At 40.9% G+C, this 25,079-nt stretch overlaps 1 protein-coding gene and 1 long non-coding RNA gene across 6 annotated transcripts in view; both read right to left on the bottom strand.

The window, feature by feature from the left end:
• Positions 1–25,079, bottom strand: part of LOC140339046 (oocyte zinc finger protein XlCOF8.4-like) — a 236,061-nt gene that overhangs the window by 95,026 nt on the left and 115,956 nt on the right. The window lies entirely within an intron of this gene.
• LOC140339163 (uncharacterized) lies at positions 8,343–11,840 on the bottom strand. 2 transcript variants are annotated; one of them, XR_011922383.1, is made up of 3 exons: positions 11,751–11,840; positions 10,349–10,499; positions 8,343–9,654 (listed from the first exon to the last, which is right to left on the bottom strand). It is a non-coding gene; the product is annotated as an uncharacterized lncRNA (long non-coding RNA). The 2 variants fall into 2 exon arrangements; XR_011922382.1 differs by lacking the exon at positions 11,751–11,840 and having other exon boundaries at positions 10,349–10,896.

Here is a 25,079-nt window from a genome sequence, read left to right as displayed (position 1 = left end):
AATAAATATAATAATTATACCCGGGAGTTAATCCTAAGAATTACAGGCCCACAATATAAACAAAAATTTCTACGCAAAAAAAATAGGATCACTTTTTGCATAAAAAAATGACAGAATTAGAACGCTAGGGGGGTTAAACTACAAAAACGAGGGAGATGGAAGGAAACTTTTTTGGTTTTCCTGTACATTTTAGGGATACAGGACATTTTTCACCTTCAGATTCTACTGCCAATCTCAGGTAGCTAAGACACTGTAGGCCAGCCTAGTATAACCCCCTTTCTATTACAGGCATCATTTTTGTTCCTGATTTTTGTCTTTTAACCTCCTGGGTGGTTCATTTCTGTCCGGACTTATATGTCTAAAAGCGGTACATTGTTTTTCATGAAAATTTATTTTACAGTATAATATAATAGATAATATAAATAAAGAATAAATAAATATACTCATACTGTAAAATAAATGTTCATGAAAGACAATGTACTGCTTTTACACATATAAATCCACTGTATTGCACTCAATACAGTTATTTTGTATTGAATGCAATACAAATAGATTTAAATTTCCCGGTGACTCATCAGGTGCGGAGGACGCTTGCCAGGGGAAGAAAGAAGACGAGGTTCGCAAAGGAGGACACCGGGGGATCTGGTAAGGCTCGAATTATCATTGTTTTACACTGGTTAAGTTACCCTGAGTGTGACTTGAGTCTTACGGCTCTCAGCAACTTTTTTTTACCCCTAGTCAAACTGGGGTTACCACTCAGCAAGTTAAAAAGGCTTTAAGATGTATTTTTTACCTCCATCTTTTCTTTCATCAAATATTTCTATCTATTTCTATCTCTCTATATATTTTCTATCACTGCTAGAGCTGGCCCCTGCACTTGAAAATTTTTTAAGTGGTTATGAGTTCCATTGTGTCGGGTGCCACCAGCTCACTTACTGCTTAAGGTTTTAAGATGCTTGCAGCACACTTATTAACAGTGCTGCAGCCTGGAATAATGTTCCTCTTTTCTCCTACAATCTTTTAGAGTCATTTTGATTCATTAGGTTTCTCTACCCTATCAGCTGAGGTATTTTCAACAGTCTTGAATTCTTTTAATAGTTCAATGACTATCATTAAACAGGAACGGCTAACTGTAGTTGGCGTGAGTCTCAGGAAACCCTAGTAGTTTTGTTGTTGGACCGTTCCTTTGGTTCCTGTAGTTAGGTCTGAATCAGCAGTGCCCAAGGTGATTTTCCATGTTGCAACCACCTCCATAACATGAAAGCATGAAGGGCGGATGTTCGGCCAAACAGATGACAGCTGGGTTTTCAGCGGGACATGGTGCATGTTCGGTGGATAGGCCTTCCGGGCAGCGAGTGGTGCCGGGTGGTTTCTTATGTGAACAGGTATACTGGCTTGGATAGGCCTCCTCATATCTTGTTGATTCATGCTGGGGGGGAATGATATGGGGTTGTGATCCATGCAGAAGCTGATTTGAAACACTAAATTTGATTTTTTGAGGCTTAGGAATGCCTTTCTGAAAATGGTGCTGTTGTGGTCAGACATTGTGGCAAGGGTGGATTGACATCACATGCGGTCTATAGAGCGATTGAATAAAGTGCGTTTATAAGTGAACAAGGGGGTGGGAAGGTTGGTGGTCTGGATAGGGGGTATGGTATTCTTGAGGGGTGATGGTGTGAATTTAAATGCAGTAGGGACTAGTTCTTGAGTTTGCAAGATAGCTGCGAAGGGCAGTGCAGCGGGTGGCGGTGCTCATAAGCTTAGGGTGTTATGCTTGCGGCAGGGTGGTGTTTTTTCTAGGTCCATGAGAGCAAAAATATGCAGACAAGGAAGCAAGGGGGTGGGGACCCATCAGGGTATTGAGTTCCTGTTCCTAGTGGAGCCCCACATGACACTGGGTTGTTGGGGCAAGGAGGGAACTGGATACCTGTTAACTGTCCCTGAGGCAGTGTGGTAGCAGCTGGGGGCCTGGTTGTTAAGCGGAGAGGTACTTTCATGGACCTGCCATGGCTCCCAGTTGATGTTCCCAGAGGTGCTCAGTAGGGTTGGGGCCGGGGCTGTGTGTAGGACACTCAAGTCTCTCCACACTAAACTGCTCAAGCCGTGCCTTTATCCAGCCAACGTGGTACACAGAGGCACAGGCCAAAGGCAAGGAATTGGCAGCCTAGGTGAATTATTTAAGGTGTTTTTTAAAGGGAACATTCTAAAATAACTCCTCAGTGAAAGATGTCACTTGACAGCTACCCTCAGTGATCAACTACGAATGACAGATTCCAGACAGACAGACAGACAGATTCCCCCCTCACTGGAAACACATGAACCAATCCATTTAGTTGACACACAATTGGCAGTATAAGGCCATAATGTTGTCATTGAGGTTTTCCATTTCTACAACTGCTTTGGAAATAGGAGAGCCCAAGAAGCCGATATAATGGTGAGGTTCAGTCTTATAATACATTTAATATCCAACCTGGAGAAATGGTCCTGGTGGGCAGAGAGGTGAAGACCCTGGAACTCCGTGCAAAGGTCCCCAAAATGTAAAAGAACTTAATGTCTGGCATGATTCCCCCCCCCCCCCCACCGCCCAGAAGTTACTTCTTCCCCTAACAAAGTATTTTTTCCTCCACTTGTTCAGACAAATTTTGAAAAGTTAGGACATTATCCTGCCATAATTTTGGTGTATAGAGCTGTGTAAATTATTGGGACTTTAAAAAAATAAAGGTAAAATAATTGTTTTTTAAAAATTGATTCAATCTTTTGTATCTGACATTTTCTGTGTGTTTGTAAGTAGTAAAAAGCTCAAATGCAGCTTGGGCATATGAATATTTTTAATCAGTGCAGGACACTTAACAGTGTTATACTAACCACCTATGTCTATGCTGTCCTCAAATTTACCTATGCATGATACCAGCACATCTAATGCTCAGTGTTAACATGAACTCCATACCCTGATGGGTTCCCATCTCCTTGCTTCCTTGTCTACATATTTTTTATTTTCAATTTTTGTATTAGATGAAAAAATCAAATACTTATAGGATTGGCAAACAGTAACAATAATATAAAACAAATAATAAGAAGAAAATGGTGTGTCAATAAAAATTAAAAACACTTACAGTAATTACACATCCAACATATGAAACTCAAAATTTGGAGCACTAACTATGCTGTTATTTAACTAGTTGTGTTCACCTGGAAATGTAAACATTGAGAAAAAGAAAAGGAAAAATTCAGAAAAACACTAGAAAGGATATGGAAAAAGGATTAGAGCGTAAGGGCTGGGGGAAGAAAGACCTGAGACCAAATATAATCATTATTACTTGTTAGGGTGGCAACAAACAAAAGAAAAAACTAGGCCCTCAAAGAGAAAGTAGATCCATGTTGAAATCCCCTGGCAAATAATGGGTTAAGAGCTAAAAGTTTGTTAGTAAAATACCAATTTATCTTACTTTTTACTTGTTTCACAGTGGGGATACTCAAGGACTAAGCTTTTGTAAGTGTTTGTTTAGCAGCAGTAAAAATAAAGTTGAGGAGTTCAAATTGGTGTTTCATACAATTTTGTGGTTTTAAAAGCAACAGCGCTTTACAGGGAACTTTTTTCATACTTTTTCTCAAAAAGGAATTTACAAGTTGATAGACACCAACCCAGGACTGTTTAATACATGGGCAGGTCCACCAAATATGGTAAAGCGTGTCTACTGCACTGCATTGTCAGAAACACAGGTTGGACACACTAGATTTAAATTCCGACAATGTTAACTGGTACCAAATACCAGCGCATAAGCAGTTTATAGTTAGCTTCATGGAAACCAACATGGGTAACACCGTGTGCCGCTGTATCCCATATCTGCTTCCATTGGGAGTCATCCAGTGATCTACCACTATCCTCCTCCCATCTGGTCACATACATTGGTTTACCATTCACTTCAGCTGAAAACAGAACAATATATTAATGAAATAATCCCTTTGCCCAAAGGTTCTATATCACATATCCCCTCAAAAGAGGTATGCGATGGGGGATTAGCGGTATATTTAAGCAGAGACTGGACAAAATGACGTAGTTGTAAATATGTGGAAACAAAATTAGACCTAAAAGACGCAAATGAGCACCTTCAAATAAATATAATCAAATCCTTTGCTCTGCAAATATCCCTGATCAACCTCTCATGAAATTGAGATGGTTCCTCAAATCCCGGTAAAAAAATTGGGTTACCCACTATGGTTGCCAACAAAGTGTGGGGTGACATCAAAGCGCCTGAATATTTATCCCACACTCTCAGTGTTGTGGGATAGGGCTATCTACCTTTTTATGCAAACTTGGAGGGGCTATTGAGCTGCTCTATAATAGTACAGGGTATTTGGCATTGCCAAGCCTCCATAGGCTTTGGGTAAAGTTAGTACTCACTTAGATACCCTAGGTCTGGATCCCTGCCACACAAATTCCAGAAAGGCACACTGAAGAGAACGCATAATATTTGGTAGAATCGCCACCGGAAAAACCCAGAACAGGTGCAGAAGTCTTGAGAGAGCTATCATCTTCAAAGCCCCAATCCTACCGAGCCAAGAGATTTGATATCTCTTCCAAGACTCCAGGGAAGCCTTAACACATCCCAATTAGCAGTATACATTGTATCGTACGAGGCCATAAGAAAAATTCCCTAATACAGTAGTTTAGTTAGTTCCCATTTATATGGGAAATTCGCCTGCAAATGGGTCTGTACCTCCTGAGCGAGTGAGATAATAAATGCACTAGATTTATTATAATTCACAGAAAGACCAGATAAAGAAGAAAAAATGTAATAATACTTGAGTAAGATTGGGCAAAGAAATTTTTGGATTTGTGAGAAAAAGAATCACATTGTCAGCAAAAAGGCACATGCTGATATCCATCCACATCTAAACCTGTGATGTTCAAATTGGACTTTACTATTTAATGACCAGCGCTGCGTAATATGTTGGCGCTATATAAATCCTGTTTAATAATAATATTAAATAATAAAGCCAGGGGTTCCATTGCTAAAGCAGTCAACAATGGTTAGAGTGGGCAACCCTGACGCGTACCCCTGGCAATTGGAAAATATGCTGAGCGAAACTCTGCATTTTGTATTGCAGCCCTAGATACAGTTACCCAAAGTAAAAAATTAGGACCAAATCCCCAGGTACTTGGTAGAGTAAAAAGATACGACTAAGATAGTGTGTCAATGGCCTTAGGGATATCGAGAGATAGTAACATAGCTGGGGTATGGATAATTTTTGCTAGCTGTATCAGGTGGAGTAACCTACGTATATTATTTCCGGCATGCCTTTGAGGGATAAACCCAACTTGTTCCCTACCTATCAGACTACCAATCTCAGTATTAAGGTGTGATGCCAGGATCTTTGCTAATAATTTCACATCCAAATATTCCATAATGTACCCATAAAAACATCCCCAGTATCATTCAGTTGAAAAAATCTTTTAACGTCTTGCCGATTTCCAGGACCGCGTCAGGGTCACTGAGTATCGATTCATTAAGAACCCATTTAAAATTCCTTGGCAGATCAAACAAAGAGGACACAGATAGGAAGACAGCATCATGATCAGACCAAGGGATAGAATAGTTACATAGTTACATAGTAGGTTAGGTTGAAAAAAAGACATAATTTCATCAAGTTCAATTACTTGGGAAATAAACATATCCCAGATATAAAACCCTATAAGACATAGTTGGTCCAGAGGAAGGCCAAAAAAAAAACCCTGGTACAATCTGCTTCAATAAATTCCTTCCTGATCCCATGAGGCAATTAGATGTTCCCTGGATCAATAGTCACTGTTATTTTTACTTTAAAACCTTAATACCCAGTTATATTCTGTTCTTCTAGAAAAACATCCACATTTTTTAAAGCAATTTATAGTTGCTGAAACTACTTCCTGAGGGAGCAGATTCCACATTTTCACAGACCTTACAGTGAAGAATCCCTTCCCTGAGCTAAAAACTTCTTTTCCTCCAGACACAAAGAGTTCCCTCTTGTTCTTTGTAATGATCTCAAAGTGAATAATGGGGAAGAGAGTTTTCTTTATGGACTGTTTATATATTTATACAAGGTGATCATATCCCCCTGTAAATGTCTCTGTTCAAGGGAGAATAGATTCAGTTCAGCTAATCTTTTAGTACTTTGCTACCTTTAGATATTGCAGCTTGGCATTGCATGTTGTTATTAAGTCTATGGTCTACCAGAACCCCCAGATCCTTTTCCACTTCTGACTCCCCCAAATGTATTCCCCCTAGACAGTATGAAGCGTGCATGTTGTTACCACCAAGTGCTTAGCTTTACATTTATCTTTATTAAATGTCATTTGCCATTTGGCTGCTCCATCAAACAGTACATCCTGGTCTGCTTGTAGATTATATACATCCTATATGGTTTATTCCATTACATAGTTTGGTGTCATCTGCAAACACAGAAATGGTACTTTTAATCCCAAACTCTATATCTTTTATAAAGAAGTTAAACAGTAAAGGTCCCAACACTGAACCCTGGGGTACACCACTAATAACCTTAGACCATTCAGGGTATGAATTATTAATTACAACTCTCTGGATGCAATCTTTAAGCCAGTTCCCTATCAATTTACAGGTTGACTTTTGAAAACCTATTGACCCTAACTTGCATATTAACCATCTGTGGGGTACGGTGTCAAATGCTTTAGTGAAGTCCAAGTACACTATATCAACTATAGTGCTACAGTGCTATTCCACTGTCTACCTGTTTACTTACTTCGTCATAAAAAGGGAGTAAATTTGTTTGGCAACTTCAGTCTTTTTTGAAGCCATGCTGACTATCACTTATAATATTATTTTCTAGCAGAAACTCCTCTATGTGGTTCTTTATTAAACTCTCTAGAACCTTTCCAACTATGGACCTTAAACTAACCGGTCTGTAGTTACCTGGCAATGACTTTTCTCTCCTTTTAATAATAGGAACCACAGTTGCCTTACGCCAATCCATCGGTACCTTGCCAGTGACTAAAGAGTTTCTAAAAATTAGAAATAATGTCTTTGAAATAACTGAGCTCAGCTCTTTGAGGACACGTGGGTGTAATCTATCAGGTCCTGGTGCTTTGTCAACCTTAATTTTTCCCAGCTGTTTCTCAATAATAAAAATCATTTCTGAGCCATTGTGACTCATTTAGGGCAGTGACATTGCTATTATGAATTTGGACTTGAGCTCTGCCATTTCCCTTTGTGTACACAGAGCTAAAAAAAAGTGTTTAATAAATCAGCCTTTTCTTTATCTCCAGTTACCTTCCCAGCGACATCCTTTAAGGGGACTTCATGCTCAGATCTGATCTTTTTGCTATTAATATATTTATTTTCACTTCAATTTGAAATTTAACATCTTTTGCTATAATCTTTGTAGATTTCAAACAATGAAGATGATCCTTGATTTTTATATTTTTGGAATGCTCTTTTCTTATTCCATATGGCTTTTTTAACATCAGCTGTGATTACCCATTGGAATATATTTTTCATATGCTTTTGTAGAACAGAGAGCCGCCCTTAATATTCAAAAATTTGCTCTCTTAAAATCAAATGTTTTTTATCTTTCTTGTTTTTGCTTCCTGTTTACAGCTTACATTAATTTAAATCATATTATGGTCACTGCTACCCACATTCTCTTTTATTTACACATTTGTTATAAGCCCTGCATTGTTAGAAAGAAATAGGTCCAGCAGAGTATCATTTCTAGTTGGGGCTTCTATAAACTGTACCATAAAATTATCTTGTATTAATTTCACAAATTTTCTCTCTTTTGCTGTTCCTGTAGTGCCATTACTCCAGTCAATGTCAGGGTAGCTGAAATCTCCCATGAATAAACCACTTCCACTTTTTGCTGCTTTTTCTATCTGTGCTAGTAGTTGATTTTCAATGTCTTCCTTAGCACTGGGGGTGCTATAGCAGACTCCAATAATTAATTGTGTGTTATTCAATCCCACATTCAACTCAACCCATAGTGCCTCAACCTCATCGCTTGTTCCATCCGCAATTTCTTTTTTCACATTCACTTTCAGATCACTTCTCACATACAGACAGACACCACCACCCTTTTATTTGACTCTGTCTTTACGAAACAGAGTATACTTAGGAATATTGACAGCCCAGTCATGCGAAGAACAAAGCCAGGATTCAGCAATTCCAACTAAGTCATAATTCTTCTCACTCATTAAGGCTTCCAACTCCCCTATCTTGTTTGCTAGACTTCTAGCATTGGTGAACAGGCTCTTTAAACCTTTGCTGCTTTTACCATCATTGTTTGCCAAATACTTTTGTTTTTCAGTACAGCTAGTACTGCACAATCCAATGTTTGTTTGTATGAATGAATATCACAGAATATATTTGTATGAATGAATATCACACAATATAGCAGAAGGAAGAAAATGTGAGGGGATCAAAATATGGTCTATACTAGTCCAGGTATTGTGAAGATAAGAGTAAAATGTGTAGTCCTGTTTGCGAGGATGTACTTCTCTCCAACTATCCAGCACAAATCTGTTCCTACTGCATTTAAATGAGTGCCTTCTCTGGTGCCGGACGAAAGAGGATCTGTAGGTGAAAGATTTTCCACATTCCGAACACGAATGTGGATTTTCGTCTAGGTTGCTTTTTTTCATACTGGTCCAAGTGGGCTTTATCTGGGAAGCTTCTGCCACAGTACGAACACAGAATTGTTTTTTTTATGTGAGTTTTCTGATGCTTAAAGAACTTTAACACCTCAGTTAATCCCTTGTCGCACTCACTGCAAGAATGCGTTTTTTGGTCTGTGTGGGTGCACTCATGTTTAAGAATTTAAGAAAGCATTTTTTTGTGGTAAAGCATTTCCCGGCAATTAGGACAGGCAAATGGTTTCTGTCCTTTATGAGTACTTTCATGAATGATGACTTCCTGTCTCCTTATAAAGCATCTACCACATATAGAGCAGGAAAATGGCTTCTCTCCTAAATGCGTTCTCTCATGATAAAGGAGGGTTGATTTTAACGCAAAGCAGTTCCCACACTCTGAACACGAGTACGGCTTTTGCCCAGTGTCCTCTGGTGGCTAATGATGTTATGCTTGCGGACGAACACACATAGAACAGAAATAAGGCTTTTCTCCCATGTGGGTCCGTTGGTGATAAGGGTGGATTTCAGTGAAAATCTCTTCCAAAATTCAGTGCACGAATGTGGCTTTCTAACATGTGATATTTTTGATGTTGGATTAAGGGGCGTGAAGAATTTGCCACACTCGGAACACGAATATGGCTTCTCCCCTGTCTGAACTTTTTTGTGCTTAACAAGCATTACTTTTATTAGCAAAGGAATTTCTACATTCTCAGCATGAAAACGGTTTTTCTCCTGTGTGCGATCTCTGGTGTACAATGAGTTTCCTTTTCTCCATAAACATTTCCCACACTCTGAACATAAGAATTTCCTGGGACGACTTTTTAAATGTTGGATACGGTGGGCGGAATCCAGTAAATGCTCCCTGTGTGTAGTGGGGTCAAAAAAAAACCCTACGGTTTCTGGGTATAGGTTCAAGGTGTTGGGGTGGTCTTCAGAAAAATCTGATGTGATGTCCTCTTCTATTACAACAACTGGTGAGGTAATCTCCAGAGACTTTCTTTTATTAGGTTGCCCATCTGGAGAACAAAACACAAAGGGTAGTAGGAACAATTATTCAGTTTCAGATGACATTTCTCTCCTACTTAGTGCATACACATATACTAAAACAGCCTGTTTGAGGACAACTGGCTACCATGCCTATGAGCTAGACATACCATTCCAAAACTATTACCATATGAAATGCCCACCCCTCCACTGTAACAGATTGCTATGCCATTAACAGAACTGTAAATGGAAACTCCTAAACTCAACCATTTAGAGGGAGTTGCGCAAAGGATTGGTCCTGTATGTGAGGGACAATAAGATTCTACAAATTGGCCATATAGAAGAACAGACCCTGACCAGCAACTCTGGTATATCAGGTCTATAGATAGAGGTACAAAGGGGAAGATAATTTTTAGTGAATATAGAGAACCTTGATCTCTGGATCTCGAGATTCTAAAATGGTATCATAGGTGAAAGACAGCTGGTGTCAAAGGCCCCAACCAGTGTTCAGACATCCATCTAGTTTAGTAACTTTATTAGTAAATCGAAGACTAACTGCCATGTACTGAACTGACAAAGCCACCTATTCGGCTACAGTGTGATGTCCAGCTTTGTGAATGTGTTCATATATAGTAATGTAGCCCTAATAATCTCTGTATAATGTGTAATCTAGGAAATATGTATAATGAGAACAGGGGAATAAATAAAGCTACAAGTGGTATTAACCTTTTTATTTTGAGCTAGGGTATAAGTACTGCATCAATACTTGGTCCCATCTACCTGATCCTCAGAAGAGATCTCTTGATCTTCCTGTTTAAAATCCTGGGAATACAGAGGATGGGAACATCTCTCTGGTGCATTTCTGGTACTGGTCCATCTGTAGGAAACACACATAATCCCATCATGTACCTATTTCTTAACCAAACTAAACTAATAAAAGAAATGGAGGAGCTCAGCTATCAGGAGAGATTAACTGAACTGAATCTATACTTCCTTGAGATGACATGTATAAGGGGGGATATGATCACCCTGTATAAATATATAAATGGTCCATATAGAGAACTCTTTTCCCGACTATTCGTTTTAAGGTCTTTACAAAGGAAAAGAGGGCACTCTTTGTATCTGGAGGGAAAGAAGTTTAGGCTCCAGATAAGGAAGGATATTTTTACTGTAAGGTCTGTGAAAATGTGGAATCGGCTCCCTCAGGAAGTAGTTTCAGCAACTACTATAAATTGCTTTAAGAAAAAGCTGGATGTTTTTCTAAAAGCACAGAATATAACTGGGGATTAAAGTTTTAATGTAAAGATAACAGAGACTGTTGATCCAGGGAACAGGAAGGTTTTTTTTACCCCCATTGCCAAATTGTACCAGGGTTTTTTTGCCTTCTTCTGGATCAACTATGTTCATAGAGCTTTATATCTGGAATATGTTTATTTCCCTAGTGGTTGAACTTGATGGATTTATGCATTTTTTTCAACCTGACTTTATACTCTGATCAGTCCATTTATAATCAGAGTCCAAAGCACTTCTATTAAAACAACAGGCAAGGTCATGTAAGGACCCTGGTCACGGGCCTTAATCTTAAATGCCAATTTATACGTGCAATGGGAATTAATCCAGGGAATTGACACAGGAATTAGAATAGATTCGGACATACTATTTTACTCTGCCACTCCCATCTCCTGCCTTTCGACTGATTTATCCACCTGGACTCCAACACATCCTATGCTGCTGCCATTCTGAACTGGTATTTCATCAAACCATCTCTTTGACTGAATCATCATATCCCACTCCTGGAACTCATATTACTCATATTACTGGAATGCTTCTTTTGGACTTCAGTTTGCCACATTGTTCAATGTACGCATATGGTTCACAATTATCTTTAAAAATGTATTATTCACCCTGCTCTCTCTTTGTTGGCACTACTCCCTGTACTCCCCAGTCTGATAACTCATTATCTCTCTGCTCCTTCACTCTCCCTATTTCTCCGTCAGTGCTCCTGCACCTTTTTTCCCTAATGATACTCTCTGGTGACATCTCACCCAACCCTGGTCCCCCACACAGCCTCCCCCTACCATATACCGTATTTTTCGCCGTATAAGACGCTCCGGAATATAAGACGCACCTAATTTTAAAGGAGGAAAATCTAGAAAAAAAAGATTCTGAAAGATTATTCCGCTTCTGATCACTCATGTGCCATTCATAGCGGTATTCCTCAGGACTCACACAGGAATAATGCCACACTCGTGTTCTCACTGCGGGAAAGGCTTTCTTGATAAAGCCAATCTGGAGCGCCATGAAAGAATGCACACGGGCCAGAAGCCTTACCCATGTTCAGTATGCGGACGATGCTTTGCTCAGAAAGCTGACGTTAGTAAGCACGAGAGAACCCACGTACACGAGAAGCCATTTTCATGTTCTCGATGTGGCAAGAGTTTTCCCGATATGACACGCCTACAACGGCACGAAATAGTCCACACACGCCAGAAACCATATTCATGCTCCCTCTGTGGAGAAAGTTTTTCAGACAAAGCTCGCCTTGACCGTCATGAAACAATTCATAATGGCGAGAAGACGTGTTCCTGTTCATACTGTGGGAAATTTTTTGCCCGTAAGGCTTTTCTTGCAGCACATGAAACAATTCACACAGGGGAGAAACCTTTTTCATGTTGTGTCTGTGGGAAAAACTTTGCACAGAAATCCAACCTGGCCACACATGAAAGAACTCACACAGGAGAGAAGCCATATTCATGTTCTGTGTGCGGTAAATGCTTTGCTCAGAAATCCAATCTGACCACGCACAAGAGAGGACACACTGGGGAAAAGCCCTTTTCTTGTTCGGTATGTGGGAAATCCTTTGGCAACAAATCAAACCTTACTACACATGAGAGGACTCACATGGGAAATCTTTCAGTGGCCAAGAGAAGGCCTTAAGTGTTAAAGACCAAAACTTGCAGGTTGGAGAACATTTTGAAATACGGAATAAATGAAGCATGGTTCTCACAGACTGTATGGACCACAAGTGTGGCATGAAGAAACCAGAATTGCCCTCTTGTATTAGATGGCATAGAAAATGTGTGTATAGAGGAAGGCATGAACTAGTCAACTAATGGAAAAACATCCGTGTGTCATAAAAAAAATCATATTTCAAGATTATAAGAAAGTTCACTGGAGAAGAAACTGGTGAGCGAAACTTTATTTCCTTTCACTCAACCGGTTGATCCTCTTAAGACATTAATTAAGACAATTCTTAAGACATTAAATATGCTTTTGCATACTGGTAGTCTTGTCTTACACTACTCCCATTGGTCAACTTTTTCAAATAGCATCACAAAGTTTTTAAACCTTCAGACATTTTGCAGTCATGATTGATCATTTTACAAACTTTTAAAACCCCTTTGTGATAAAGTTAGTCCGCCAAAACACTTCATGTTGGCTGCCACTGGAAGGGTAAACTTCAGCCTGCAACTGACAATATAAGTACGGAAGAAATAAAGATAACATTATTACATTCTTAGAGCCACAATTGTCTATCATATTCAGATAGCAATATGTTTTGAAACATTTTGTTAGGCCGTCATGGTGGTACTGACCCTACTTCTTATGTCTAATGATGTCTACCCAAATGGATTTACTTGAACTGCTAATACTGGCTTTAAGCCATTCTGTCTCCTAATCTCCCTCCTGTATGCCCAACATTGTCTTGTGCATTGTCCTGGTTCCTACTTCATATGAAACCTAATCCCTGCTAGTAAATATAAATAACATGTCAATCGGATGGTGAAATATCACTTCTTTGTAGAAGCAAAAGTATGCTGATAGCCCTGTTTTGTTTGAGGCAGCAGACGCTAGACAAGGATGTATGGTCAACCACATGGTTATGCAGTCATCACCAAACACGGTTTCTACTTTGTGGATTCAGATAGCAGATTTTTTTCTGTGTTTGTACAATGCCCTGTAGGAGCAAGGCCAGTACAATAAAGGTCCATTGAAATGGGAATGGAATAACTTGGTCTTGGTTGGTCTTTATTAAACCCTGAGCACAATCCAATTAAAGCCCTTATCTGGTCAACAGTACCACAACCATCTCTCCTTTCCATCATTTTCACCCATTCAGCAGGTATTAGTAAAGCCTTCTGGGTCCTTTTCTATACCCATTATTTTCTATACTATAATAATTACACAAATGATGTCCCTTGCAAAGTCAACTCTGAGAAGACTGAGAATCAGAAGATCAACCTCTACAGCATTTGCCAGCATGCTGTTTATTTTTATGTCATCACACCACGGCAGTATTCAGATTCTGAGAGGACCCCATTGTTGGACATTGAATAGGAGGTGTCCATGGTATCCAGCCAGTAACATGAACACCTCATGCAGGACTTTCCTTTGTTGTCGAAAGAAAAGAGAAAACCGCTGCCAGAAAAAAAGAAATGGGAAGGAGAGTGTCTCAGAGTATTTAGAGTCCTGGAAATCCCGAATGAGGACAGAGCCGGAAAAAAAGTCCCAACGCTGGTGGTTATGGCTTGTTCCAAAAAGGCATTAGTTATACATGATATACAGTGGTGAAACAAGATAAAAGCATCAAGTCAGATAGCCCTGGATGTCAGAGGGGAAACTCATAGAACCCCTGACATGCTAAACCTGTACTTGCCATCATATCCCCTCACATAATACAAAACATTTAATGGCTCATCAAGATTTTATATTCATTGGATCCCTGAAAGGTTATCCAAGGATCACAGGTGGAAAGAAATTTCTCAGTTTTGTCATGGATTCCTGAGGTGAGATCCTTTATAAGCATGATTTTGTGCACCTTATGCAGCCAAAGTTTAACAGTAGGTGGTTCGGCCCTCATCCACAATCCTGGAACACCGGCTTCAGCTGCATTTATGAGGCGCTTGAGCACTGAATTATTATATATTTTTTGCGGCCAGTCATTCAGGCGAAGGAAGAAGAAGTCCTCTGTCCCAGAAGACTTTAATTACCGGGCAAGACCAAAATATGTATAGCATAGTCCTTTTATCCCTGACACATCTCCAACATAGCCCAGATTCCGATGGGAATATAACATGTAGCCTCTCGGGAGTCAGATACCATATAAACATAATTTTATTACTCGTTTCCTGAACACCGCTGTAGATAAATGCCTGGTGTGTTGATCTAATTACTTGTTCTCCAAATATTTGCCACAAATGTCACACGTTGCCCTCAGCGAGCGATGATTCCTATCTGTCTCGAGTGGTTTTGTACCCATGGAAGGTGCTTCGGCTCAATAGAACAAAAATATTGTTCTAGCGAGACCCCTTGCTTGCTATCTGCGTGTGTGCACCAGTCCACAATTCGTACTAAATGTGAAGCTGCATAGTATAAGAAGAAGTTAGGGACACTCAGGCCCCTACTTGTTTGTGCCAGAACAACAATTGCCTGCTCAATCTCGGGCTCCTTTTCCCCCAGATAAATTTAAATAATTTGGCATGTAGTTGTTTAAAAAAGGTTCTAGGGATACTGTTAAAGGTAAAAAATATATGTATTCATTTTTGCTTAATCTTGCTATATTCTTGCTATATACGGAATAGTTATCAAAAATCTGCGACTCCTGATGCTTCGTGAATAAGGCTATTGCCTTCCACAATACCAATCGGGAGTGCCTGGAAAAGTTAAGGAAACTTTGGTAAAATATTTATTTTAATTATCTGAATACGACACCCATTGGTCCAGGTCGCTAGAGAATGTAAGTAGCATACGGATGAAATTTAAAGGGAACAATTTATCTAGATCAGCTGCAATTTGTACACTCAGGTATCTGATGGAACTTAGTAGCCCATTTGAATGAAAAAGAAGTGGCCAGCCTATTCTATTGTGCCTCAGGTGATGTGATATTCAGGGCTGCACATGTAGAGACGTTTATTTTCAAATTGGATAGACTGTGATATACTTTGAACTCCTGTAGTAGGTTAGGCAGGGACAGTATAGGCTTGGATAAAAGAAAAAGGAGATCATCGGCAAAGGCCGCCACTTTGTGTTCCGATGCCCCAAACTGCAAACCTGATACATCTTTGGAGGAACTATTATGGCAGAGAAATGGCTCAAGGGTGAGTATGAAAAGCAATGGAGACATGGGGCACCATTTGAAATCGGTAGAGGTGCAGATAGAAATCCATTCACGCCTACCGATGCTATGGGTTGGGAGTACAGTGATCTAATCCAGGATGCCAAATTGTCACCAAGACCAATATGTTTGGTCACCAATATGTTAGGGTTTGAATCATAAACTGCCAGTCTGCTCTGTCAAATGCTTTTTCTGCTTCAGTTGACAGAAGGAAAAATGGGATATTGGACTGTTGCATAGCCAGGATCCAGATGACAACTCTATTTGTCTTGTCCCTAGCCTCTCTAGTGGGTACAAACCCAACTTGGTCCAGGTGTATACGTTTACATAAGGGTTGCAGCCTACATGCCAACATTTTTGTGAATTTTAAGTCCTTGAGACTTCCCTGTGGCAGTGGATTTAATGGCTCGCTGAAGGTCTATGGCTGTGATGGGGATAACTAAGGCCTCAATATCAACTTGGGATAGTTGTGGCATTTCTGAATTAGTAAGATAGTTTTTAATCTTGGTGATTCTTTTTGCAGTTCTATCATTCCCCTGGGGGTGGGGATTGATATTATAAAGGGCCTGATAGTAATCTTGAAAACAGGATGCAATATCCTTTACCAGGTGAACCTTATTACCTTCCTTATTGACTTTATAGGGGATAAAGGAGCATGCCCTTTGGGCCTTGGGCCAGTATCCTACTACTTTTATTGCCATACTCATAGAAGTTTCTTCTACACCTAGCCAGTGTAGCCTTGGCTTTGCCCAGGCAAAGGGTAGCTAGCTTTCCTCTTAATAATATTAATTCCTTCTCCATTTCCGGATCTAAAGTCCGTTTGTGGATTCTTTCTAGATCCTGAATTTTCGACCCATATTTCATGTCTAGCGGCTTTTTTTACTCTAGTGCCATGTTTTATAAGGATGCTAGGAATCACTACCTTGTGTGCTTCCCACATTAACATGGGGCTCACATCTGGTGTCTCATTACTGGAAAAGTATGTGGATAGTTCTCTGGAAACACTTTAGGGGAGATGTGTGGAAGCGCTCTTTGAAGAAATATCGGTGCATGGTCCGAAAAAGTTGTGCTCCCTATGGAGCAGTCATGAACCTGGATGAAATCAGGGTGACGAATCCAAAAGTGATTAATCCGCAAGTAACTCTAATGAGGCCTGGAGAAGAAAGTAAAGTCCCTATCCGTGAGGTGTAGTACCCTCCATACATCTATCATCTGATGATTGAAAAGACTCTGTTTAATACTTCCCTGGCCTACAATCCCTCTGTCAAAGGGAAACATCCACAGTAGGATCAGGGGTGAAATTAAGGTCCCCACCAAAAATAACTAGGTCTTGACAGAATTCCTCCAGCCTCATCAGAGTTGTGTATAGAAAAGTAGCCTGGGCTGTGTTGGGAGCATATGCTGTGGCAAGAAAGACCATTTGGTCTTCAAGTAAACCCTTAAAAAACAGCATCTGTCCTCCACATCACAAAACATGTCTTTGAGAGACCAAGAGACCGTATTAGACAATAGTATACACACACCTTTTAAGGGGGAATCAGGGGAGCAACTTTGGTATGCTGTTGGGAATCTATGGTTCCAGAGTTTAGGTACCTTATCTTTCTGGAAATGTGATTCCTGGATAAACGCTACATGTGTTCTAATTCGCTAGAGCTCGGAAAACATGGACAAGCGCTTCTCCGGAGTATTTCAATCCTTGACATTTAACAACGTGAATTTAAGAGTCGCCATTCCGGGACTGGACTCCAGGGGATAACCGGGTCCCTAAGTGGTAAGGCGATTATCAATCAAAGTTGTAAGGAAGAGATAAAATATATAACAAATTCTGGGATGCACATTATAGGTATATAAAGTACAAAAACCCCTCACTTTGTCAGCAAGGACCCTAGGTTGGAAACTGCAAAGGCTCAGATTCATATAGGGGAGCTCCCGCCTTAGAGCCTAGATAGAAATGATACAATACAATAAATAATGCATAAGTACAGAGAAAAAAACAGCATATGACAAATAATCTGGTTTTCACATAACCAATTGTAACCTGAGATAGTGGTGCTGCCCCTGCTATGGCAACCAGTTGGAACAGACGTAGGAATAACCTACATAAAAAGTAAACTCTTGCCCTAGTTATGTTCATGGAGCTGGTGTAACAGTGCCCAATTTCATTCTTTTCTGGTTCTGGAGCTTTCCCTGAACTGACCAGTCATCCCCAGCTGGGTCATCTAGGATACAACCTTTCGGCCAGTCAGGGTATTGTACCTGGGACAAAGCAAAGGTGGCTAAAAAAGATGGAAGACTGGAGATAGAGTAGAAAGCTGCCGAACCCCTTCTTTGTGTGCCATTAAATGGAAGGGAAATCCCCAATGGTGGCGAATGCCATGTGCACGTAGAGTATCCAATAGGGGGCGTAGGGCTCTGCTTAAGGCCAAAGTGTGGCGGGATGGGTCCTGATGTAACATATTACGAGAACCATTAAAGGAAATATCTTTTTGTGTTCAGGCTGCTTTTAAATAGTCTTCTTTGACTGGATAAGATGTCACTTTGCAGACAACATCCCTGGCCCTATCTGGGTTTTGGGGGCTTTAACCTGGGACACGGTGCACTCTCTCCACTTCAATGGGGGAGTCTTTAGGTGTCCCCAATATGCTGTTAAATAATGTAATTGCCCCCAATAAATTTGAGAATTCTACCGAGGCCACGTATGCGGATATTGTTGTGCCGATTTTCTAGATCATCTTGTAGTAATATCAGACGCTGTAGTAGTAGTGTGTGTTCATTTAGGACCACTCTCTGTTGGTCAGCAGATTCGGTAGGTGCTTCTGTCACCTCTTCCACCACTAGTATTCTGGACCCCAAATCTTTCTTAGGCCTGTGCAATCTCCTGTCTCACTGTGCCCTCTAAACTGTTAATGCATGTCTCCAAATCCGCCCTTGTGAGACCTGATGTACTGGGGGCAGTCTCTCCCACCATGTCCAGGGATAGTGGAGGTGGAGAAGGGGGGCTGGAGGATGCCAGGGAGCTTTGCTCTGCCTCCTCTGATTTTTCTGTAAGTGTAGGGGAAACATCTGTGCAAATACTCACAGCCCAGGATTTTTCGCACCCTGCTTCTCCTGATGGCACCATCTTGGATGCCTGTGAGGAGGATGCAGCCGGATAAGAACGCTGAAAAAAGCTTGCGGTGATCACTTCTGTGTGGCGTGACCCCAGTGTGTCTGTGACCCATTCACGGTGGGGAGACTGTTGGGTGATGCTTTTGACGGGTGCTGGTGGCTTGACACAGCGGGAGTTCGGTCTGGCGTATGCGCAGTCTTTGTGTTTTTGAGTTTTGTGTTCACTTCCATTTAGTAGCATTTTCAACAATCAAACATTCAGAGTTGTAATATTAATTTATTTTAGGTAAAACAAAAGGCAGGTTTTATTAATGATTTGTAAGCTGCTACAAGTAAGAGGAAACTACAAATCTACACCTAGAAAAAAATTATCCTATATTGCAGTTCTCCAGTCTTTAGATGTGGTCGCTCCACTAGTCTACAACAATGGTGGCGAACCTATGGCATGCGTGCCAGAGGTGGCACTCGGAGCCCTCTCTGTGGCTACACACTCCCAACTTGAGCTGGCCTCCCATTGGCTGTGCTATTGTCCCTCTGTCAGCCATGCTGGCTGCAGAATTTCCCTGCTCCCGAGTCATCAGTTAACCCTCAGAATACCAGGCTGTGAGGAGGAGAGGCAGCTGATGTGTATTGAAGCTGATTTGTTCCGATGTAGCATTAAATGGTAAATGTACAGAGGGAGAGAGGAAAGTTAGGGAGGTTAGCCTAAGACTATGAACAGAGCTACACAGGGCAGGGACAAGAGTACCAGTCAGGACCAGGTAAACACAAACCTTGTGGCAGAGGGTAAGTGTCTGTTGAATGTAATGGGAACCCTGTAACTGTGTGCTGTTGTCCACAGTGCTTTAAAAAAATTGAGTGCAATGTGCTGTATTGATATGCAATTGGCATGTGTTTAGTAAAACTTCCTGCATTCCTGTAATGAGGGATAAAAATAATATTTATTATTAATATTGTTATTATTTTATACTGTCTGCACCCTAATAGGAAGATTTTGATCATTTTCTGTCTTAGTGACAATACCTTAGTTACCAAAAGAAATGAAGGTGGTAATTCTGCACTGTGGTCTTGGCATCTAGCCTGGATGCCTTTAAGAGGATATTGGACAAATTTCTAGAGAAAAAAGTCCATCACGGTTTACTAGCCCTGGTGGATTTGTGCTACTATTATAAATGTGGGCCACTGTGTGGGATACAGGAGCTGCACTAGATGGGCCATTCGCCTGATCCAGCTGGCTCTTCTTATGTTCTTATAAGGTTGGTGCTTGTTGCTGGTGTTGGGGTATGAATTGGTTCTGTCATAGAGAGCAATTGCTGAACTGAACTGAAAGTTACAATGTCATTGAATAGCAGCAGGTTGTGTTTACCTGACATCACATGACCCCTGTAATGCTCAGTGTGCAGGGTTCAGCTCCCCATGGCTTGTGAGTGCGTTAGATGAGAGGACAGGACAGACATGGCACTCATTGTACTGGGATTGTCAGCAAGAACTTTGTAATGGCTGCTGTCCATAGGAACCAACCTGAACTCCTGTTAATGAGAAAATGAGAACTTGTATGAATGATCGAGATCAGCGCGCCTCCTGTGTATGAGAATTGTGTGGAGACTTCATTTTATTTATGCTAATTCCCCATGAAGTAGGTCCAACGCATGTACAGCGGAGGTGAATCAAAGGTAGGAAATGCACTCAGATGCCTTTTTCAGAACAGGCCAAGTGTTTATTGGAACATTGCCCCCTTGTGCTAGTGGTCAACAAATTCAAAAGGAACCCCAGTTGAGAATCACTGCCGTAGATTGTTGATTCAGGGAATATCCATTTCTATAGTGTTAACTAATAGTGTTATTTTTGGTATAGGGATGGATTTGTATTGGGTACTTTTTTTTTTATTTTGTGTTTTTGTAAACTTTAAATCCTGAACACCCAAAAATTAGTACAGCAAAAGAAGAAAATTAAGAAAGTGGAAGTTCATTTCAAGAGGAGTGATTGAACTCAATAGGAAAGCATTATTGTAAGCCCCTGGTCAGTACCAGTATTTTCCAGACACCAGTCCCCCTCAGTCTTCATCTTTAGCAGCCCCCGGTCAGCTCCAGGTGACTGCGCCTCCCAGCACTTGGTTGCTCCCTATTGTGCAAGGGATGGTGTCTGGGGATAGGCTGGCAGCTGACCAGGAGCCCACAGATGCACAGTACAGAAATTTCCAGGGAATCCGGTAACAAGCCAAATTCAAACACAGGCGATCAGTTTATCAAACAAGGTCTGTCCAGCACAGATAAGCCCAGCTAATGCTATAACAGGCACAGATGACTAAGAGCGGAGAGGCTTTAAAGTCCCAGCAGCCAATAGCAGTCCAGGAGAGTCAGGAGCGGATAAGCCTCTAGGATCCCCTTCAGCTGTGCACAGCCTAACAATGGATGCTGGGGATGCCATAAATCCATCAGTCTGCACAGCTAAAGGGAAGCAGGGGCTGCTGCTATCTTATTTTTCCTGGACAGAACAAACAGTGTTTTATATTGTGATGGCACACACAGCACAGAGTCGTCGGCCAGATGAGTATCCCCTAACATTAGCCCCTTCCGGAGGAGCGGCCCTTTCCGGACCCTTCACCTGCAGTTTTTCAGTATTACCACCCACTTAAATTTTTGTGAAACTCGAGACCAGGGTTTGTTAGGAGTGGGCAGTGGCTGGTGGGTTTTAGCTGGAGCTATCTAAGGAGATTTACTAGAGTGGATAAAATCAGAACAAGGTCTAGCTTCAGGGAGGCTAAGAGGTGGGGCATCTGCTTTGACATTCTCACAGACACTGGCAACACCCAGAGGCAATGAGTTTGCCAAACACTTCTCGCCACTTGCATTCCCCTACCTTACAATCTGCCCAGATTCCCAATCAATTACAGGGTTATGCTTATGCAACCCTGGCAGTCCTAAAATTACAGGGGATGAAGGAATGTATAGCAGAACAAGTTATATTATTTCTGAGTGGGAAGCACCCACCTTAACTAAAACCTCAGGAGTTGTGGATGTTGGTTTTCCCAACTGCAAAGGAGAATCATCTATAGCAAATACATATATTGACTGAGGTTGGTTAACAACTGGAATTCCAAGAGAGTGGACCAGAGAAATATCCATAAAATTACTACCAGCACCGCTATCCAGAAATGCCTGGCAATGCTCTGGCACATCTCTGAAAGTGAAGACAAGCAACTCTGAGTAAGCTCTAAGTGAGAACTTTCATAGGATTTCAAACTCCCTCCTATCCCCCTTATGTCATAGCACTGGTTTCTGGTAATTGGATACACAGGCAACAAACACTAATGTAGGGAAGCGTTGTCATTGATAACCAAAAGTACTGAGTATTCTTCCTTGCCCCAGACAGAATACTGTATAAACACAGAATATATTGGTTGTGAGTGGGTTGGCTGACACATAAGTCAACCTTTTGCTATGCCCTGGTTTTTTTTCAAGCTGTGGCCAAACACATCTCTGATATGATTGTTGAGTGTTGCATTAACCCCTCTACAAGTTTGCCAATCAAAATCATACACACATAAAACAACCCAACCTATTGGCCTAATTTACTAAAAATGAGGTACCTCTCCATGGTAAAGATCAGAATCAGGCTGGTGCCTGAGGAGGACAAGTTCTTGGTAGATCACGTTGGTGCCTGGCTAACCTTTTTCTAGATTTTCTTTATCTTCGTTTTAGCTTGCTTGCAGTTTTTTTGAGTTGCGCTTCTTCACATACTATGAAAAGAGAATTTGATATTTATAATTTATTTATAAATTCGTAATAGAAGATATAAAGTCTCTTGTCTGTCTTCTGTGTAAATTTAGTAATTTCCTGAGGTTTTTAATGATATATGTTTCAGAGAAAAATAATAGTCCCACTATCCATAAGTGGACCCAAGCGGGAAATTACTGGCATACCCATATCACAAGAAAAAAAATTCCATTTTTGTATAAAAACATAATATCAGCATATCCAACATACGTTCAATAAAAAGACCATCACATTGTTTTACCTCACAATTTATGCACATATACAATAAAAGAAACAAATATATTTTCTCTGCAACTTGGCGATTTATGTGGCAAATCCTTCAGATAATTTGATAGCAGAACAACAAAGCAAACAAACAGATATCCAAAGCACTGTGAAACAAGATATCGCATATCAGTGTTTTAGACAGTAAAACTATTACCTATTTGTTCATAAATTCAGAACTATTGTTCTATTCCTAGTCATAGTTCTTTCGAAGTAGTCTATCATAGAGCTTGTTCATTTCAAGATAATTTAGTAAGAAGTAGGGATGAGCGAGAAGGCCTCTGACAGTCTCACAAAAATTTCCTCGAACTTCCGGTGGGTTCACAAAATTTTTGAATCGATTTCGCAAATTCCATTAAAGTCAATGAGCCGACATTAATAGCTAAGCCCCCATGTTAGAACCACCACATTTGCTAGGTAAGTGTAGAGGAACAGTGGCAACACAGGAAAAAAAAAGTTGCAAAAGACCTTGTGGTTTTCCAGAAAATGGCGGACAAAGTGACAGAATGCAAATAGGATTTTTGCGTGATTGACAGCATCCAGAAGACAGCATAAATGTTAGAACATTGAGAAAGGCTGAACTCAACCCACTAGCAACAATCTCTGCCGTCAAAACAGCATGACAACGCGTTGCTATTTAATGTACGCACCCCTATTTATTTTACATATCTGCATAATATCTTAACACTATATAAATCATGTTCATTATTAATATTAATTGCTGGCTGGCATGATGACCTGGATGATCTGTGTTATGAATGACACCCATAAAGTTGTGGAGAAGTAGTGCGGTGACATTAGGCAAGAATGAAGGAACAGAAACGGAGTGAGGGTCAGCGAGAGCAGAAGCAATGTGTGGCCTCTGGTCAGCTATTGCCATGGAGACTGCATTGGTAGGAGTCATGGAGAGCTGTGTCCTATTCTGGGACACCCGGGGTTTCCCCCAGGCCCATCAGATCCTAGGTTTCGCTCATGGAGGGAGTGGGGAATTTTCAGAGCATCTCATTTGATTTGATTAGAGGGCCACAGAGTGGGCACCTGTCCCAGATTTGACAACTGCTCATTAACTTCCAGAGCTGGGACCATGGCTCAGCTTGCAGCTGCGTCATTTTCTTCACTCTCTCCCACCGCCATCCAGGTTTGTGCGCCCCCTATCACTGGTGGAGGGGGTGTGTGTGGCCCAGGGCACCATTAGAGGGACTCTCTCTGGTGCCTACCAGATGCCATTGACGGATACTGCCCCCTCGACTTCAACTTTACCATTTTTGCATAATGGGAAGGTGACCTTGACACCACGTTCTCCCCAGAACAGCAGGATCGTCTCCTGTACACGGGTCATAAAGCCGCTCTCAGCAACTCTTATCAGGAACTGAACTATAAATTGCTCACACGGTGGTACAGAGTGCCGACTGTATTAGCCAAAATGTATCCGGGAGTAGATGATAGATGCTGGCGTTGTGAAGCGGCTGCTGGCAGCCTGTTTCATATATTCTGGGAGTGCTCTAAGTTGCAGTCTTTCTGATCAGGGGTGGCGGCGGTTATTGAAGAATTGACAGAGGTAGATACACGTACCAGCCCGGAGCTAGCCCTTTTACATTTGAATGATTGGTCAAACAAGAAATACCATGCTTCTTTACTCAATCACCTTTTAAATGCTGCTAAGGCCTGTATTCCGGCCCTATGGAAACAATCCTCTCCTCCCACCTTGTTACAATGGTTTAGAAGAGTGAATGACATTATGGCAATGGAAGACCTTATTACCAGCCGGGACGGTAGAACGGATAAATTCCAAAATACTTGGTTCTATTGGATACAGTATACCACTACTAAAGCGTACCTTTCAGTATACAGTGAGGCTGATAACGCCGAGGATCTGTTTTGAATGCAGAGGATATCATTGAATTATTGCTATGTGTTCCCTACTGTGTTAAATCTGGCCTTTCTTCAATCTGGCCTGCAATGCTGTGCCCCTCCCCCTCCTCTCCCTCCCCCTATTTCTCTATTTTGTTTCTATTTCTCTATTTCTTTCTTTGGTTATTTTTGTTAATATTTTGAAAATTGCCTGTGCTCAGTCATTCTGCTTGTTTGTTCATATTATGTTTGTGATGCGGAAGATGATAACACAGTTGGTGATTTGTATGTTTTAATGTTTAAAACCAGTATTTATGACTGTTCACTTAATAAAAAATAAAAT

The sequence above is a fragment of the Pyxicephalus adspersus genome, chromosome 10, assembly GCF_032062135.1.
Source record: "Pyxicephalus adspersus chromosome 10, UCB_Pads_2.0, whole genome shotgun sequence".
Taxonomy (NCBI): Eukaryota; Metazoa; Chordata; class Amphibia; order Anura; family Pyxicephalidae; genus Pyxicephalus; species Pyxicephalus adspersus.
Note: the sequence above shows the minus strand (reverse complement) of the source record. Positions and strands in the feature narration are given on the sequence as shown.